The sequence below is a fragment of the Octodon degus genome, unplaced genomic scaffold (genome assembly GCF_000260255.1).
Source record: "Octodon degus isolate 3935 unplaced genomic scaffold, OctDeg1.0 scaffold00095, whole genome shotgun sequence".
Lineage (NCBI taxonomy): Eukaryota > Metazoa > Chordata > Mammalia > Rodentia > Octodontidae > Octodon > Octodon degus.
The window spans coordinates 10509528-10529376 of record NW_004524671.1 but is presented as its reverse complement, the minus strand read 5'-3'; the positions used below and the strand labels follow the sequence as shown (position 1 = coordinate 10529376).

General features: G+C 34.9%; 1 pseudogene; it reads left to right on the top strand.

Annotated features, from left to right (window-relative positions):
• The first annotated feature begins 14403 nt into the window (after window positions 1–14403).
• LOC101564083 lies at window positions 14404–15472 on the top strand (annotated as a pseudogene).
• Window positions 15473–19849: the final 4377 nt, after the last annotated feature.

Here is a 19849-nt window from a genome sequence, read left to right as displayed (position 1 = left end):
TTTTTTCTCTTTGCTCCCTTCCTTTTTTCTTTCTTTGCTCCTTTTCCTCTTCCCAGTTGTTCCTTTCATATAAAGTTTCTTTCCCTTTCACACTATCTATTGTACCTTTCAGATTTTATTTATTCTTTCAGGTTCCTACACTAAAAAAACAATAGGATGTTTACACATGTAGGTCTGATTTACTTCACTTATGAATATGGCCTCTAGTTGCATACACTTTTCTATAAAAGCCTTGAGTTTATTTTATTTTTAATCTGTGAGTAATAGTCCGTTGTATAAAAACAGCACATCTCTTTATCCATTCCTCAGTTGATTGGCATTTGGGTTGTTTCCACGATTTAACTATGACAAATTTTGCTGTGATAGATATGGTGGCACATATATAGCTATGGTATGAAGTTTTCAGTTCTCCTGGGAAAATATCCACAGCTGGATTGAAAGGAACCTCTAAATTTAGATTTTTGAGGAATCTCTACACTGATTTCCATTAGTACATATACCAGTCCATGCTCCTGCCAACAGTAGAGAAATGTTTCTTTTTCCCCACAGCCCCTCTAGCATTGGACGCAGGTTGACTTCTTTGATGACAACTATTTTTTTCTAAGGTGAGATGTAATCTCAGTGTTTTTCTAATTTGCATTTCTCAGATGACTAATAGTGTTGAACTTCTTGCATATATTTAATTGTCATTTGTATTTCTTCTTCTGAAAAATGTGTGTTCATCTCCAAAGCTCATTTTTTGATTGGGTATTTGAATTTTGGGGGCCTGACTGTTTTTATAATTCTTCATATGTTCTAGATAGAACTGCTTTCTCTGAATGACAGATTTTTTTTTCAAAATTTGTGGGTTTTCTTTTTACTCTATTGATGATTTCTTTTGATATGCAAAAATTTTCAAAACTATGATATGCAAGTTTTTCATTGAAACATTTCCTGTGCAGTTTGGGTTTTTTTCATGAACTCTCTGCAAACTCCTATGTATTCAATATTTCTACCTATTTTCTTGTGTAGTAGATTTAGTTTTTCTGTTTTAATATTTAAATCTTTGATCCATTTTTACCTTAGTGTATGGTAATAGATATGGACCTAATTTTAGCCTTTGGTATGTGGAAAGCCTGTTTTTCCATCAACATTTCTTAAACAAGCTTACTACCAGTGAACATGGTTGGCATTTTTGTCAAAGGTAAGGGGTCTAAGTGTGTTCATGGCTGTATCTGGCTCTTCTAATCTGTTCCATTGACCCTCAGGTCTGTTTATTTTGCCACTACCATTCTGGGTTTTACACAGTAGCTTTGTAGTATAATTTCAAGTCAGGGATTGTGATGTCTCCTGCTGTGTCTTTGTTGCCCAGGATTGCTTTTATTATTCTAGGTCTCTTCTGGTTCCAGAAGAATTTTAGGAATGTTTTCTCTAGATCTTTGAGGTATGATAATGGTATTAGAATCAGGATTGCATTGTATCAGTATTACATTTTTGAAAGTTTGGCCATTTTTCATGGTATTGGTTCTTCCCATCCAGTAGCAAGGAATATCTTTTATTTTTTGAAATCCTATTCTATCTCTCTTTTGTTTTTGTAGAGCACTGCAATTTCACAATATAGATATTTTACTACTTTGTTAAATGGTTTCCTAAGTATTTCATGTTTTTGGATGTTATTATGAAAAGTGCGGTTTCCTTTATTTCTCTCTCTCTGTGTTTACTGTCTGTGTACAGAAATGCTATTCATTATTGAGAATTGACTGTATCCTGCTACATTACTGACTGGTTATTAAATCTAGAAGCTTTTTGGATCTTCTATGTAGAGGATCATGTCATCTGCAAATAATGACAATTTCACTTCTTCAATTCCAATCCTTACTTTTTATTTCTTTCTCCTGATTAATTGTTCTGTATAATGTTTCCAGAAGTATATTAAATAGGAGTGGTGGCAGTGGACATCCTTGTCTTCTTCCCGATTTTAAAGTGAAGGCTTTAAGTTTTTGTCTATTTAGTATGATGCTGGCTGTTGGTTTGTCATAGATGGCTTCTATCAGATTGAGGTAAATTGTATCTATTTTGATTTTTCTGTAGGATTTTTATCATGAAGGAGAGCTGGAGTTTTTAAAAAAGCTTTTTTGCATTTGTTGACATGATCATGTGGTTTTTGGTCTTTGACTCTGTTGGTGTGGTTTATTGCATTTATGGATTTGAGCATATTGAAACATTCCTACATTCCTGAGATGAATCCCACTTTGTTATGGTATATGACCTTCATGATAATTTGCTGCATTATGTTTGCTAGTATTTTATTGAAGACTTTGGTGTTAGAGAGACTGACCTATACTTATCTGTTTTGGTTGGCTCTTTCTCTGGTTTTGGTGTCAGGAGGAGTTTGGGATAATAGCTTTCTTTTTTATTTCATTGAAGAGTTTGAGTAGAATCAGCATTAAATCTCCTCTAAATTTCTTGTAGACTTCCGCTGAAGGTCCATCAGGACCAGGGCTTTTCTTTGCTGATAAATTTTGAATTACATTTTAAATTTCATTGACTGATAGTGGGTTGTTCAGAATATTTATAACTTTTTGGTTTAGCTTTGGTCATTCTTATGTTTCTAGTAATTTGACTATTTTTTCTGTTTTTCATCCTATTAGAGTAGAGGTGGGGTTTTTTATGTATTTAGTACAGGATCTACAGGGTTTCATTACACACATCAGACTCATAGTGATCCTCTTCTTTTCAGCTTCCCAGGCTCTGGGGTTACAGGCATGTGCCATCATGCCCAGTTTCATTGGCCATCTCAGCATGCCCCAGGGTCAGGGCCAGCACAGCACACCAGGGTGTGGCCACCATGGCATGCCAAGGATCGAGCCTGGTCTCTGTGCCTGCCCAAGCAAGCTCTGCTTTAATTTTAGATGTGGTCTGTGATTGTTCAGGAGGGTGTTATTTAGTTTCAATGTGTTTATGGAGTTTTTGTGATTTCTTTTGTCAACAATTTCCTGTTTCATTGCATGATGGTTAAATAACATGCCTGGGATGATTTCAATTCCTTTGCATTTACTTAAACATGCTCTACATGTTAGTATATGGCCTATTATGTGTAGAGTCCTATGTGTAGCTGAGAAGAATATGTATTTTGATGTTGTTGGGTGGAACACTCTGTAAAGTTCTACTAAATTCATTTCTTCATGTGTTTTGTTTAGTAGTATTATTTCTTTGCTGATTTGTCATGTTGATCTGTCTCTTTGTGATGGTGGGGTATTAAAGTCCCCCATTACAATTGTGTTGTTGCTCCTTTGAGTTTTCATATCTGGTAAAATTGGTCTTGTATGGTTGGGTGCATATATATTGATACTTGCTATCTCTTCTTCTTGCAGTTTTCCCCTAACAAGTATGTAGTAATCCTCTTTATATCATTTGATCAATCTTGGTTTGAAGTTCACTTTGTCAGCTACCAGAATAGCTACTACTGCTTTTTTCTGGGTTTCTGTCACATGTATTGTTTTCCATCCTTTGACTTTCACTCTATGAATTTCCATTTGAGTTAAATGTGTTTCCTGTATTCAGTATATTGTTTGATTTTGTTTATTGATCCTCTATGCCAGTCTGTTTCTTTTGATTGGTGAATTAATTGTATCTACATTTATGGTTATAACTGATATGAGTTGCCTTATTTTGCCACATTGTTTTCCTGATAGAGGTTCCCTTCTTTTACCCTCTGTTTAATTACTTACTCTGCTTGGTGTTTCCTTTCAATTTTTGTTCTTGGAGTTGTGGTCATTTCTGTCTCTTCTTGGAATATCTCTCAATACTATTTATAGGGTTGGTTTGGTAGTCATTAATTTCTTCAGTTGTTCTTTATCGTAGAAGGATCTTATTTTAAATTTGATAGTTTTTCAACACACATCAATTTGCATTAGAATTTGTTTTCTTTCAGGATATGAAATACTTTACTCCAAGCTCTTTTTGAGTTGATCATTTGTATTGGGAAATCTGCTGTGATGGGCTTTCCATTACAGGTGTCTTTTTATTTTCTCTAGCAGCTTTCAATAATCTATTTTTGTGCTGAACTTCTGTGATCTTTATTATTATGTGCCTAGCTATAGATTTATTTTGGTTCTGTCTAACTAAAGTTCCTCATTTGTTTGTATGTCAGATTCTCCTTTAGATGTGTTGAGTAATTTTTTTGTGATTTTTGTCATTTTGTTTTTATCTGAGAGTTTGTGATCTGATTTATTCTATATCCAGATGGAATTTTTTGTTTACCTCAGTTGCTATCATTTCAGAAATTTCAGGTGTGCAACTTTCAAATTCTTCTATGTTCTTCTCTCCTTGACTTGTTCTGCTTGGACTAGAGGTCTGAGATTGTGTTTTCCTCTTTCATTTTGACATTTTCCTTCATTTTTATTATTATTTATTTATTTATTTGGTACAGGGTCTCTCTACACAGCTTAGACTCATACTATCCTCTGATCTCAATCTTTCGAGAACAGGGGTTATAGGTGTGCACCACCACCCTGGGTGCCCAGGGTTGCAGGGCCCATATGGCATGTGGCACTGAGAATTTGTCCTTGTGCTTTTCAGGAAGGCAATTAGACCTTTGAGCTGTCTCCTGAGTCCCATTTTTGACATTATTAAAGCTCCCAAGGGTCAACAGAGCTCAGGGCCACTGCCTGGAGCTCAGCACATCTTCTTTGACAATTGGGGGAAGTGGGTTGCAGTTCGGTTATGTTCTCACAAATGTGATTGTTCAGAATAGGGCTCAAAAAGGCTCCAGAAGCTTTGTGTGTCTCAGGTTTCTTCAGTTTTTCTGGAGTTGGTTCATGCTCAGCAAGGCTACCAGGATGGTGTGTGTATGTGGGGGGTTCTCAGGTCACCTGGGGCTCAGCTTGTCTTCTGCTGGTCTCAGGTTACTGGGGGGATGAAGCTCTACATTATCTTGGTATCTTCCCACTGTGGGGAGTGGGCAGAGGCTCAGTAAAGCTCTTGAGAAGTTGAGGATGGTGGACAGCAGCTCAGAAGGTCTCCCTTAAAGATAAATGGTGGGCAGGCAGCAGCTCAGAATTTGTTTTTCAACATGAGGCAAGACATGAAACACAAATGCTTAAGTTTTTGAAAAATCTATTACAAGAACAGACACATTATGAATAACTGCCCTCTGAATAAACACCCTTTGCTTCAAACATAGTTATTTTCATTGTTCCTGCCACTTTTCACAGTAGTTCTGAGTCTGCTTTCATGTTTTTCACTGTTGCCATCATACTTCTATGGCAAGGTGTCTACTCAGATCTTTTCTCTTTTTCCAAAAAAGAAAAAATCAATTGTTGGTTTTGTTATTATTTAGTTTTAAAATTATTTGTGCATTTTGTAAAATTGTGCTTTTATAACAGCTATATCTTTTGCAAATATTTTATGAGCACCGTGGCTTACCTTTTCATTGTCTGTATTTTGTTTTTCACAAAGCAGAAGTTGTTCATTTTAATTGAAGTTCATATATCAGTTATTTACTATGAGTAAGTTGGACATTGATTCTAAAAATGTGATTGAAATATCCAAGATCGTCTGGGGTTTTCACCATCATTATACTGTGGGGATTTTATAGTTTTGAATTTTAAATTCATCCTATGACACATTTGAATTAGTTTTTTTGAAAAGTAAATTTCTGTTTCTGTATTAATTGTTGGGCATGTATATGTCCATCCATCACCACTTTTTAAAAGATTATCTCCTCCCTATTTGTTGGAATGTATTAATTGGCCAAAGATTAGTCTACTATATTTCTGTGGGCTTATTATTCTTAGTGTTCCATTCCCTTAGCATGATTTGTCTATTCTGTTTTCAAATGTTACAGTGTCTTGATTTCTTTAACTGTGAAGTAGGTCTTGAAGTCAGTTTGTATCAGTACTCTAATTTTATTCCTTTCAGTGTGGAGTTGGTTCTGAGTCTTCTACTTCTTCATATAAACTTCAATATGCATAAAGTAACTTGGTAGAATTTTGTTTGGTATTCAATATAACCTATAGATTAATTGCGTAGAATTTATATTGCAACAATTGCACCGATTCCTATCTATTAATATGAAACATCTCTCCTTTAGTTCTTGGCATCTTTCATAGAATTTCATCATGTTCTTTTATAGATCTTGTAGGCATGTTCCTAGAGTCATACTCTTGGGTTTCATTTCTGAAGGGTTCTAATGTAAATGTTAATGTGTTTCTATTTCATACACCACCTGTTTGTTACTGGTATACAACAAGACAACTGACTTTCATATATTAATTTAATGTCATGTAACTTTGGTATAATTATTTTTCAGTTCAAAGAGATTTTAGATGGATCATTGTAATCTCTGCATCTGCTTTTAGTTTCAAGATAATTGTGACCCCACAGGATGAGTTAGGAAGTATTTCCTGTGTGTGTATCTTCTAGAAGTGAAGTAAATCTTGGTGTCATTTCTTCCTTCACTATTAAGTAGAAATTGTGAGTTAACTCATGTAGATCCATTGCATTTTATTTTTTAGGGAAGCTTATTAAGGGGTCATTTCTTTAATAATTATAGTCTTTTCAATGTTATCTCTATTTCTATGTGAATTTTGGCAAAGTGTGTCTTTCAAGAAATTGGCTCTCTTCTGAGTTATCAGATTTGTGAGAGTTGTTCATAATAGCCTTTCATTATCTTTTTAATGTTAATACAAGCTATACTGATGTCTCAGTTTTCATTCTTTGTATTAGTAATTTGTGACACCAGTTTTCTTACTTACCATAATAAGAGATGTATCAATCTCATTCTTTTTAATGAATCAGTATTGCTTTTGCCAAACACCTCTATTTTATATTTTATTGTATTGATTTTTCTTTTAATTTTTCATTATTTCTTTCTTCCCTCTTAGTATGAATTAAATTCACTCTTCTTTTTCTAGTTTTCTAAAATGGAAGTTTATGTTATCAAAATAAAATCTTTTACTAGTTTATACATTCAGTGAGATAAATCTCGTTAAGACTGCTTTCAAGGCATTCCACAAATCTTGATAAATTTTATTTGCATTCTTACTTAGTTCCAAGTATTTAGCATTAATTTAGAATATCTTCTTTGATCATTGTGCTATTTAGCTATGTATGGTTTTTTCTGTAAGTATTTAGAGATTCTTTGGATAGTTTCATGTTATAGACTTCTAATTTAATTCTGTTGTTTTGAGCACTATTCTTTTTAGTTAATTGTGTGTTTTGTGGCTTGGAATGTGTTCTAGTTTGATTAATCCTTCATCATAACTTGCAAAAAATGCATCATCTGCTCTGGCTAAGTATAGTAATCTGCCGTTTACTATTGTCAGCTGATGGGCAGTGCTGTTAGCTTTGTCATACTGCCTGCCTGCTGAATCTGTTCATTTGGATTCCAGGACTATTAAGAACACAAACTATATTACCAAAACCATTCATTTTCCCTAACTCTGGCAATCTTAGCTGCATATATTTTGATGCTCTATTTTTAGATAAATTCACATTAACAGGATTATATATTCTTGGAATGTTGGACCCTTGTTCACTATATAATGAGTACAAGGTTTAAACTAAAGAAAATCATAGTGCAATAAGCAAATAGATAAATAAAACAAACTTTCTATTCAATAAACTAAGATAAACTGCACATGAAACAATTTAGCATATACATTGAAATATTCTTGAAACAATAAAATATATAATTTGCGGAAATATTTAAACTACTTTTTTTCTAATTGTCTCTTATATTTCTTCCCCATATGTATAAATAACAGAAACCATGTAATATTTGAATTTGTTTGTCTGACTTACTTCACTTAGCATTATGTTCTCAAGTTGCATCCGTGTACCTATAAATGCATCAAAATTATCTTTCTTTCTGATAGCATTGTACTCCTCTGTATATAAATACCTTATTTGCCTAACATATTCATTTGTTGATGGGCATGGATGCTGTTTCCACAATCTAGCTGTTACAAATTGCATTGTTATAAACATGGGTATGGCTGTGGGAAAATACCTAGAAGGGAAAGCTTGGCCAAATGAAATTTCTAGTGGCTGATTTTTAGAGGAATCTCCATGCTGATTTCTATAGTGATTGTACTAAAGAAATGTAGTTATCATAGAAGCATAGTAAATGGAGTTTACTTTCCTACCAACAATGTAGAAGCAGTCTCTTTCCCCACATTCTCACCAACATCTGTCATTGTCGTTTAGCCATTCTTTCTGGGATAAGATGGCACTCTCAGTGTAATTTTAATTTGCATTATTCTGATGGACAGCAATGACAAGGATTTTTTTATGTAATTATTTATTAACTATTTGTGTTTCTTCTTGTGATGTGTGTCTATTCATTTTAGTTTCCCATTTTTTTGAGGGGGGTTTATTATGAGGAGTCCAATTTTAGTGAGTTCTTTATGTATTCAAGATGTTAGTCGTCTGCTTAAGGAGTAGCTAGCAAAATATTTTCCCATTCTGTAGGTTGTCTTTTTCATTCTGCTGGTCATTTCTTTTGCTGTGCAGAAGATTTTAATTTTATGTCATCCAATTTGTTGATTCTCAGTATTTCTTGTGCCATTAGGATTCTGTCCACAAAGTTCTTCCCCCATCTATGACTTCAAGAGTTGGACTTATTTTACCTTTAAGCTGATGGTTTCTCTTTAACAGTCAGATCTTTGTTCCATTCTGATTGTAGCTTATTGCATTTGGAGCTATGTGCATCTATGCTCAATCTTGTGCGTGTAGATATCCACATTTTGGCATCATTTATTAAAGAGGCTATTCACTCTGTTGGTGATTTCTTTTGATGTGCAGAAACTTCTTAATAAGAGGAGGTCCCAGTTGTTAATTCTTTCAAGTATTTCCTGTGCAGTTTGATTTGTGTTCATGAAATGTTTGCCTATCCTTATGTCGATTTCCACCTACTTTCTCTTCTAGGAGATTTAGTGTTTCTGTTTTAATATTTAGATCTTTAATCCATTTTGACTTTAGGTTAGTGCATGGTGATAGACCTGTGTCAAGTTTTAGTTTTCAGCATGTAGAGAGCCAGTTTTTCCCACACCACTTTTTGAAGAGGCTATCTTTCTTCCAGTAAGCATATTTGGCCCCGATGTGGAAGATAAGATGGCTATATTGCCCACAATGTATATTATTGCTTTCTTTATCCAAGATAAAATATCTATACATGCCTGGGTTATTGATGCTTTTTCTGTTCAATTGTGTTCATCCATACACTTGTTTTGTGCCAGTTATTTTAATCATTGTAGCTTTATAACATAACTCCAAATCGGAGACTGTGATGCCATCTTCTCGCTTTTGTTATCCAGGACTGCTGTTGATATTCTGGGTGTTTTCTGAAACTATTTACGTTTAAATTATTTTTCTCATTATGTGAGAAATGACATAGGTAGTTGATAAGGAGGGCATTAAATCTGTATTGTTATTACCACTTCTTTTTTTACTGATTTTATGTCTTCTCTTCTATCATTTATTATTTACCCTTTCTTTAATTTAAAGTGGGAATTTTGCAGACTACTTGGTTTTTAGCAGATTTATACTACTGAGGCACTATGATAACTGCATAGGATCAGATTTCCTTTACTCCAAGAAGAATCACATATTCATTATCAGTCATATCCCTACCTCTCCTTCAAGCTCCAAGAAAGCATGATTTTTCCTCTTGTGCGCTTTTTGTATAAATACAATCATGAAACATGTTGATTTTTCTGTTTCTTTTACATAATAATTTCAAACCTCACCTATTTTATAACAAGTATGCAGGTTTATTCATTTTGATGCTAAATAATATTTCATTGTATACATGTATATCACATTTATTTAACCACCAATTGATGGCCTTTTTAGCCAACCAAATTTGAATTAAAATCCAAATTTTCATCTTTATTTCCCTTGCTATCATAAGTAAATTAAATGCTTAAATTCAGTTTCCTGAATTAATACACTGGAGTATATGTCATGTTAAATAGCATATAAGAATACAATATATTTGTCATAATGGATATCGCATAATCAATATGCTGAAATATATCATCATGTATATGTAATATATCCTTAATCTGTTCTATTATTTTGAAAATTTTAAGTGTTTTAAGTAAATTATGTTCATAAGTAACACTGTGATAACTATTTTCATTGTCAGTTCTTCACGAACACAAGGTGATATGTCAGTTTTTGAAGAAAAACTAACTTATTATTGGAGATACATATTCTTCATTTAAGTCCTTCTAAAATTAGTGTTTGCTATGAAAAGGAAAACAATATCCCCAAGACTATCGTAGACACAAACTCACTCTCTCCTATACCTCTTATCACTCTGTCTTTCTCCTCTCATCGTATTTTGTTGTTAAAATGAGGGGATTACTTATTTATTGCACATTCCTCCATTGAGAAGAAATTATGATTAGAATGTATATGGAGAGAACTTTTGAATGTGGGTAATGAAAAGAACAGCTGGGGTCAATACTGAAGGAAATAGCAAGAACATGCAACATAGATATAAATGGAATTGCTTTGCATAAAACAGGTTACCTTGTGCTAGAAGAATAAATTTAAATTGAATATTTTTTTTCTTTACATATACAACATGTGAAATCCTACAACCATCTGTGCTGTCTCTGAAGTTTTGAAATTTGATTTAGGTAAGTAAGACTGTAAAGTTTAGGAAGTCATCCTGTTGCTAAGCAACATTGTTGTGCTGCTAAGTAACGTTGCTAACCTGGCATCTCATCATCAAGTGCCACAAAACAATTTGGCTACAATTAATGTATCCCCAAAGGAAGTGAGTCAGCATCAGCTATTTCAAGAAGAGTTTGTAGGAATTCCAAAAACACCCCCAAAGATGATAAAATTATTTTCAGGCTATTCTGCCTTTTGCTATGCAGACTCTTGTGCCTCCACTCACTGGTCCCCAAATCAGATATAGTCAAGGAGACATAATGTATCCTGTTCCATCTTATGAAGGAACTCCCTATGAAAGGAAAGCACCCCCTCTAAGTGTGGCGGCTACGGATGTATGCCATTATTTCCAGGACAGAAGCGCATGGGTCGCATCCACTAACTGGGCAAGAGATGTCTCACCAGGACCACAACGACAGACTGAAGAGCAAGAAGATGAGGAGGAGGAAATGTGCTTGTGCGCTTGCTCCTGGAAATGTGCCATTTAATTCCAACTACCTCCTTTTCTTCTGGTCCAAGTATAGGTCTCACCTGTAGTTTTTGTGGTTATTTCATAGTTTTTACCTTTTTGGTTTGTTTTTATTCTGTCTCTAAAGAACTACTTTGAAATGGAATTTGTTGAAGACAATGAATTTCTCATTCTCTGTTTAGTAAACTTTGCCAAAGTGGACTTTCTCAGAATTATGAAGAAGCGATTCAAAGTCGATCACCCGGCTCCTATCAAGATGTCTCTGCATTTTTATTTAAATGCCAGAAATTTTTTGAGACTTTGTTTCTTATAGGTTTAAAAAGGAGGATTAATAGTGACAAATGATTCAAAAGATGATTCTTTTCTGTGACATAGGAACTTCTTCCAGGCAAGAATGAGAAGTTTGACATGGATTCTAAAATTCCCACCTGCACATTCATTTACACTCTTTTTTTTATTATTGTGGGGGATGCATGTGACTTTCTGAACCTTTTCTGAAGGAAAATCTCAGAACTCTGTCAATTGTTAGTCTAGAGAGTTATAGTGGGATTTAAACCAAATACAGGAGTTTTGTTATTTACCTTAAGATTTCATACATGTAGTAAATGTTTTCAATTTTAGTCTTGGGAAGGTAGAACCATGAAACTCTTAATTTTACTTTTCTTGTAAAGATATGTATAATTATTTTCTATGGCAATGTAGTGTTTTTTTTGGACTAATTATAAATGTAGTAGTTATGTAGATTGTTTACATGCATCTGGGCAATTTTGTTAACATGTCATTTTAATTTGTAGCTGTTATATCAAATTATAGAAATCATATAATATCCTGGTTATTTAGCAAAGAACTTGATATTATTCAGCATAATTTCTCGAATCTTATAGAAATACTTCAACAGAGACATTATGAATTTTTCTTTATGATATTGTGGGGTTGAATTAGCAACATTTGTTTTGTGATTTTTGAGGTTATTTAAGAAATGTGCCTTCAGTTTTAAATTGTTAATACTCTGAAACAAATCATTATTCTACTTTATAGCAAAACTTTATAGCACTTTGGAATTATTTGAAAGTAATACCAATTGATACTAGATAATATGGAAAAATTAGGAACAATTATGGAAAAACTCTTCTTCATAGCGTTTAGAGATTCAAATGCTGAATATCCACTTTAACTGTTAAGTCTCATATATTTCTGCTGCAACAAATGTTATAGCACTTATATTTTAGACTTTATAGTTACATATTTCTATGAAAAATACTTTTAGTGCTGTATAAAATATTTCATATTAATGTGTAAAATTATTACTGCTATCATATATTACATAAGGATAAAAATCAATCTTAATTACAGGAAGTAATGATTCATTTCTTTATATGATTCCATACTAATAGACCAGTTTGTTATGATTTAAAATGTTCTCAGCATGATATATGTGCTCATATTAGTATTATATTTATGTCTCATCCTTCGGGTGTCTATCTGTAAGAAGACCTAAAAATAGCTTTTAGTGATGTATTTGGTTCAACAGTTATTTCAGTACTGGTACTGTTCTTAAGCACTAATTTGTTTTTCTTAGAAGAGTAAGAATTTTTATGTTTTATAATATAGTTGTAGCTAAGAATAGGTGAAATTTTAGTTTTGTTTTGAGAAAATTTGTACATAATTTACCTCTGTCTTTGAAATGTGGAATACTATACACAATTCAAAAACTGTATAGTTGTTTTAGGAATAATATCTTTGAGGAGGAATTGTATTCTTTAAAATTAAAGAGCCATTTCTTAGGAATTTTATTTTGGTTACGATGTTTTAAAATGCTAAAATAGTAAATTCATGATTATTCTTGCTAATATCCAATATATATATCATATCAAAAAGGTTGAAAAATAAAATTGAATGAACAAAACAATTACTGTAACTCTGAAAAAGTCATATAAAATTTGACCTTGGTTAAAGGTTTGTTTCCTAAGCAAAAATGATATTCTCCCAGAGTTATGTTTTAGAAATGCACTTCTAATGCATTTGGCATTATTTACTAACACTGAGACTTGACTATTATTTAATTTATCCCAGAGTGTAAGTGTAGGCCTTGAAGAGATAAGCATATAGAGATTTCACACCTAGAATCATATTACCTTACAATGATGTAAGACTGCAATTAGTGTCTTTAGCAAATTGGAAATATCCAGAGAAAAGCTTATTGATTAAGCATCCCAATTCCAAAAGAGACTGACAACTTTTTCGCTTGTGCCTTTCACAAGGTGTGTGATCTTCCAAAAGTTACTGAAACTCTGTGCTTTAGTTTTTTTCATGTACAGAGTGGAAACAATCAGAATACATACTATTATACCAGGGACCTGGCCACACTCCCCAAATGGGGATCTGTTTTGAGGGGTAGGGTGAAAGGAGGAATGGAGAAACAAAGACAAATTTAGTACTGCATGAATGGGGTCTGGGAAATCAATGCCTCAGGACAGGAAGAGGAAGAGACTCTCAGCCAGTCATTATTAATTGAATGTAGGCAATGATGGCAAGAGCTAGCTGAAGATTGAAGGTCAGGGGCAGACTTACAGATGGTGACTCAGGGGCAACAGATCATCTTGGGGTGACTTGAGAGGGCAGAGATGACCCTGTACTAGGAAGGGTCTTGCCCTGGATTTTTTTTCTTATATCATAGTTGTCCTAATTTAGTCTTAAGTGGTGGGAGTGGATCGTCTATCCCTTTTGAATTTGGGAAACTCAGAAGGGTAGTATTGATCATCCCAAACCTCCATTGTTCCCTTAAGGAAGGATGCAAAATTGGCCATTGTGAATTTGTAGGCCCTGACAATGGAGTAAAAGTCATGTTGCTAATTAATGAAATTCTGTATCGGTTCTAATGTTTGCTTAAAATTATTTTTTAGGGGGAACTACCCACTCCTCCCCCCTCCTGTCCCTCTCTTGGACAGGAGCTTTCTTTCTCTCAATAAATATATTCTGCTCATAAAAAATAAAATAAAATTATTTTTTATTCTCTTTGTAAAAGAAAAATGAAAAAAGAAAACAAGAGGTCATATTGTTGATTACACCTAAGGTAAATTTAGCCTGGAATTTAAAGAGTAAGAAGGAATCAAGGTGACAGGAAACCCTGTGCAGGGAGCGCCACCATCTTGGACCACCCCGAAGAAGAAGATCCCGAGGGAGGCACCGGCCGCTGCTGCCCGTGTGCGTCTGCACCTCTCCGCCAGCCCGCCTACCAGCCGGCCTCGGCCGACCGTCCCATCCCCTCTCCTGCCGCGTCCGCCCTGCTTTTCCTCGTCCTGACTTGCCCCTCCCGCCCGGAAAGCTGCCCAGCCACCAGCAGCCCCCCAGTACCACCATGGCAACTGCACCATACAACTATTCTTACATCTTTAAATATATTATTATTGGGGACATGGGAGTGGGAAAATCTTACTTGCTTCATCAATTTACAGAAAAAAAAAATGATGGCTGATTGTCCTCACACAATTGGTGTTGAATTTGGTACAAGAATTACTGAAGTTGGTGGCCAAAAAATCAAACTGCAGATTTGGGATAGAGCAGGAGAGGAGCGGCTTAGAGCTGCTACACGAAGCTGCTACAGAGGAGCTGCAGGTGCACTTATGGTGTGTGATATCGCTAGAAGGAGTACATATAACCATTTAAGCAGCTGGTTGACAGATGCAAGGAATCTTACCAATCCAAATACTGTAATAATTCTCATAGGAAAATAAAGCAGATTTGGATGCACAGAGAGATGTTACATATGAAGAAGCCAAACAGTTTGCTGAAGAAAATGGCTTATTGTTCCTTGAAGCAAGTGCAAAACCGGGAGAGAACGTAGAAGATGCTTTCCTGGAGGCTGCCAAGAAAATCGATCAGAACATTCAGGACGGAAGTCTGGATCTGAATGCTGCTGAGTCTGGCGTGCAACACAAACCCTCAGCCCCACAGGGAGGCCGACTAACAGTGAACCCCAACCTCAAAGAGAAGGCTGTGGCTGCTAGTGACCTCTTTGCTGGGGCCCCTCATTTGACCTTTCACCTCTATCTGTTGGAAGCGGTACTTTTTTACTGCCTCGTTGTCTTCTGTACATCTTACTGGGTTTAATTAAAAAAGAAAAGCAAAAAAACTCTGTTGTAAAAACAGTTTAACAATACTAAACTGCTAAACAACTAGATGTAGTCAAGTTATCAAAGGCAAGTAGAGTAATCTCTCCTGCATGGTAAATCTAGACTTTTTTCCCCCTTGATTGTCCTTGTGATAGGTATGTCACCAATATATGATTTAAAGTGAGCACTGAGGCTGGACTTGATGATTTTGTCCTCCCTCTTTTGCAAGGCTTTGTCTTACTGTTTAATTTGATGATCTCTCAGGCCTTTCCTCCCATCTTTAACTGTATGAGTATGTCTTGTAGCTGATAATTTCATGGCTGTGAAATGACTTCTGATGGTAGAGAAGAGGTTCAATACCTGCTTTTGTTTTGTTTTTGTTGGATAAACTCCATGTGGGGTGGCAGTTTTCTTTATATTTGCTTCTGTGGTAGCCTTGCACAGGGAAAATATGAATTTATCTTTTCTCTTGTGCTTAATAGCTTTATTTTTTTACACCATTTATCCTTTTCTCTTTAACAGAAAGTAAATATGTATAAAATTTGAAGGAACTGAACTAACAAAACATTCTGTGTATATTATTTTAATGAAGAAAATAAATTAATTACTGGCATTGGAACAGTATAAAAAACCAGTTTGCACAGTATGACCTATATGTGACCATGTTACTCCCTCCTTTTTCACACAAGGAAGTAGATACGACTGCACCTCCCAGGTAGTGCTGGCTCCACCCGTGGTGCTGGCAGTGTTTGGAGATGTTGTGCTAGAAAGAGCTGGCGGCAGCGTGTAACACTAGCAGATTCCATTCCATCTTTGCACTGTGGCTTATCTGCTGATTTTCTGTGCAATTGGCAATGTGCTAACCTGCTTTTCTCTTTTGTATACGTTTTGCATTACAGGCTGCATTCTTGCCTTACTGTATAGAAAAAGAAAAAAAGGCTGGGTTTATTATTGCACTTTTTAAGCTTTTATACCTTTCTCTTCTTGGATTGGTCAGATTCTGAACCAGATAGCCAGAACCCCAAGTCTGCTGTTAGGGGATTTTAAATTGTGCATTTTTAACACTATAGTGAACCTTGGGTTATCCCTTGTGTTAGTATAAAGGGCTATTTTATGTCACGTTGGCATAAATTGTTTTGTGAAAGGGAAAATGTTTCTAATAATGATTTAGTGTTTGTGCTGATAAACAAGTTACACATTTTACTAGGTGGTTTGGCCACTCAAAGAGTATGCACTGCAAGAGAAACAATCTTTAGACAACAGACATTTGTTTTACTAAGTTCCTTCATTTTTGTTTGTTGTATGTTCATTGGCTGGAAATTGAAAAGATATCTGACATGTAGGGCAGGCAGTTTGGAACATACCTTATGAAATGCACTTAGTTCAACTGCTGTGTTTAAAATACACACTTAAGATCCCTCATTACGGACATTAAAGTATAATTTCATCTTTCTGGGTTATAAATATGTAGTTCGAGAGTATTGTGTAGTCAATGTTAAATAAAGCCAAAACTGGAATGTGCAGAAAAATAGGATTTGGTTGGGTTGTGGACTCATCTTTTTGTCTTTGTTTAACTTTTTTAAAAATAAGATTCCTGGAGTACATCGATATGATCTTTTAAAGGCAGTGATCCATTTGGCTTACACGGTTGCATCACTAGGGATTTGCCCAGGAACTATGACCTGCTGGTGTGTGTATATATTTACAAAACAAGCCATCCATTGGGATATACGGTAGCAATCACAAACTGAGGACTTCGGCTTGTTTAGCTGCAGTACCCTGATTCCCAAAGTTAACTACTGTGGGTCTTACTGTTTTTGTGACAGAAGGATTTATTCAGACTGCTGTACTCTTCATTTGATGTAATAAAATGCTATTAATCTAAATATTTGTAAATAAAGTACCTGTAACTAGATTTAAAAAAAAAGAAGGAATCATTGAAATGTTAACTTACCAACTGCGATGAAGAAGAAATGGAATAATATGATAATAACAAATATACCTCATTCCCAAGTGTATATGAAACTCTTCTCCCACATTGGGCTTCTACTGGGTCATATAAAAGGCCTCATTACAGTCTAGAAAGTAGACATAAGGGGAAGAATACCCTGTAGACTCAATACACCAAACTAAAAAGACCTACAATGCTTTGTACTTGGATATAAGAATTTCTGTCATGTTATTATTCAATCAAAAAGAAAAAGCCAACAAAATTATAGCTTGCTAAAATAGTAAAAATTATATGTCAGAATCCATAAACTGCAGCTAATGTAGTACTTATGGTAATTTTCATTATTCTTTAGGAAAAGGCAAAATTGTGGTATTTCATTATTTTTAGAGTCCAGAAAAAAGATGAAATTAACCAAACTATTTTATGAAACAAAAATAACAATGATTCAAGAGTTAGTGATTGAATGAAAGGCAACTACAAAGTAATATCACACATGACCATTTTTATAAAAATCTTAAAATATGACAAATAATTAGAAATTTATAGTATACATTAAAAGAAGAATATACAACAATCAGATAAGATTTATTCCTGGAATACAATAATGTTTCAATATTAGAGTAAATATGAATAGGTATAAATTATGCAATAATTTCTTAAGGAAATGATGAAATTAATTAACTCCTGAATAAAGAACCTCAATTTTATAAATACATATGCACATATATAAGCAAGTCCATGTTACACCTTATACAAAACTCAGCATATCACCACTGTATTACTTTATAACACAATTGATTAACCTAAGATCCATCAGGGCTTTATCTCTGGCTTCTTATTTACAAGATATGTTGGACCTAATTGTGTGCTCCGAAAGTCATAGATTTAAGCTTTAATTCCCAATGTGACTGAATTTGGAACTGGTACTTTAAGGATATGATTTAGATGAAATGAGATCATATAGGTGCCGCCCTAATTCAATAGGATTGATGTGGTAATAAGAGGAGACATCAAAAGTGAGCAGGCACAGAGAAAAGGCCATCAGAAGACACATCATGAAGAGGGCCTGGGGAGACAGCTTGGTGGTAGCAAGACCCTGTTCCAAACAAAGTTAAAAAAAAAAAAAAGAAGGAGAAGAAGGGAACAATTGAGGAGAGAGCCAAGCAAACAGCACCTCTGCTGACACATCTTATTTTTCCACTCCAGAACTATAAGGAAATGAGTATTTGTTACGTTTGTGGGGTGCAGTTATAGCAGCCACAGAGGACTAACACACACACACACACACACACACACACACACACACACACACACAGATAAGAATACTAAGTTAAATAGAATCACAGGAAAGTGATAGACAAATCCAGAGTTTTGTCAGAGAATCAAGATGGGACTCTTGATTCCTTCAGCAGACAATTGCTGAGCAATGAGAATAATACAGATTAAAAGAAAAGAAATGGACCTCGTGGGATCCTGCTTTAGCAGTGAGTGGGAAGAGCCAGTTTTGGGACAACTGAGCAAGTGTGAGTATAAATTAGGCATTAGATGATAATAATAAAATGTTTGTAAGCTTGTTAGTCATAGACAAGTGAACGTAAGACATATTTACTGAAGGGAAATACCAAGGTATTTTGATTAGGATTCATTGAAGGAACTGATTTAACATAAAATGTGTGTATGACACGTGAGGCATTTATCAAGTAGGCTTACATCTGCCTCCTTGGCCCTCTGTGTGCTGGAGGGCAGAGGAGCCAGCCGAAAGGGGAGCAAGGCCTGGAGCTCACTGCAGCGTCCCCTGTGAGGCCCTGTGGAGAGATGAAGGGTCTCTGATGGCAAGCTGAAGAGTCTGCTCTGGAAGCCTAGAAAGGGACAGTCAAAGATGATGGAGAAGACTGGAAATCCTCCGCAGGATCAAAATTGAGCCAACCTCCTTGTTTTCCTTTTTCTTTTTATTGTGGCCATATTTTATTTTATTTTATATTTTTATTCATTTTAATGTGAAAAAAATAGCAATGAGGCAGTTTTCAAAACAGGTTAGTAGGACAGTTACAATAATTAATACATTGCATGTTGTTGTTGTAGTGGTTATTCAGAGGACAAGATGCAGACATGATATCCTGTCTAAACCCTATTTGTACAAGCCTTTTTTCTCATTGAACTAAGAGAAAGTAGCTGTATCACTTAACTAATATATATATATATATATATATATATATATATATATATATATATATTTCTCTTTTATTCCCCCAGGCTGCAAGCCTATCGGTTGCTGCCACCAACCCCTAAGGTGAATTTTCCCTGTTGAGGAAGTCAGTCACCCAGACACAGCCAGCACTGCCTTACATACAGCCACTAAGCATTTCGTATTCAAATTGACACCAGGATGAATCATCAGGGTATTTATTTTGGGGATTTTTAAATATCTCTTGTACTTTAAATCTTTAAGGTCTTTTAAATCAGGTAAGAATGAAAAGATTACAGAACCTTTAAGAGTTCCTAAAATATTTAACAGCACATTTATTTTGGGAAGAAATGTCCACACACAGGGTCAGCTACTCTCTTCCCACTCCACCCTGTCCCTTTCCTACGTGACTTCTTTTGTGGGTGTCTGATGAGTTCAGTAGCCTCTGGGAACCCCTTCCACAG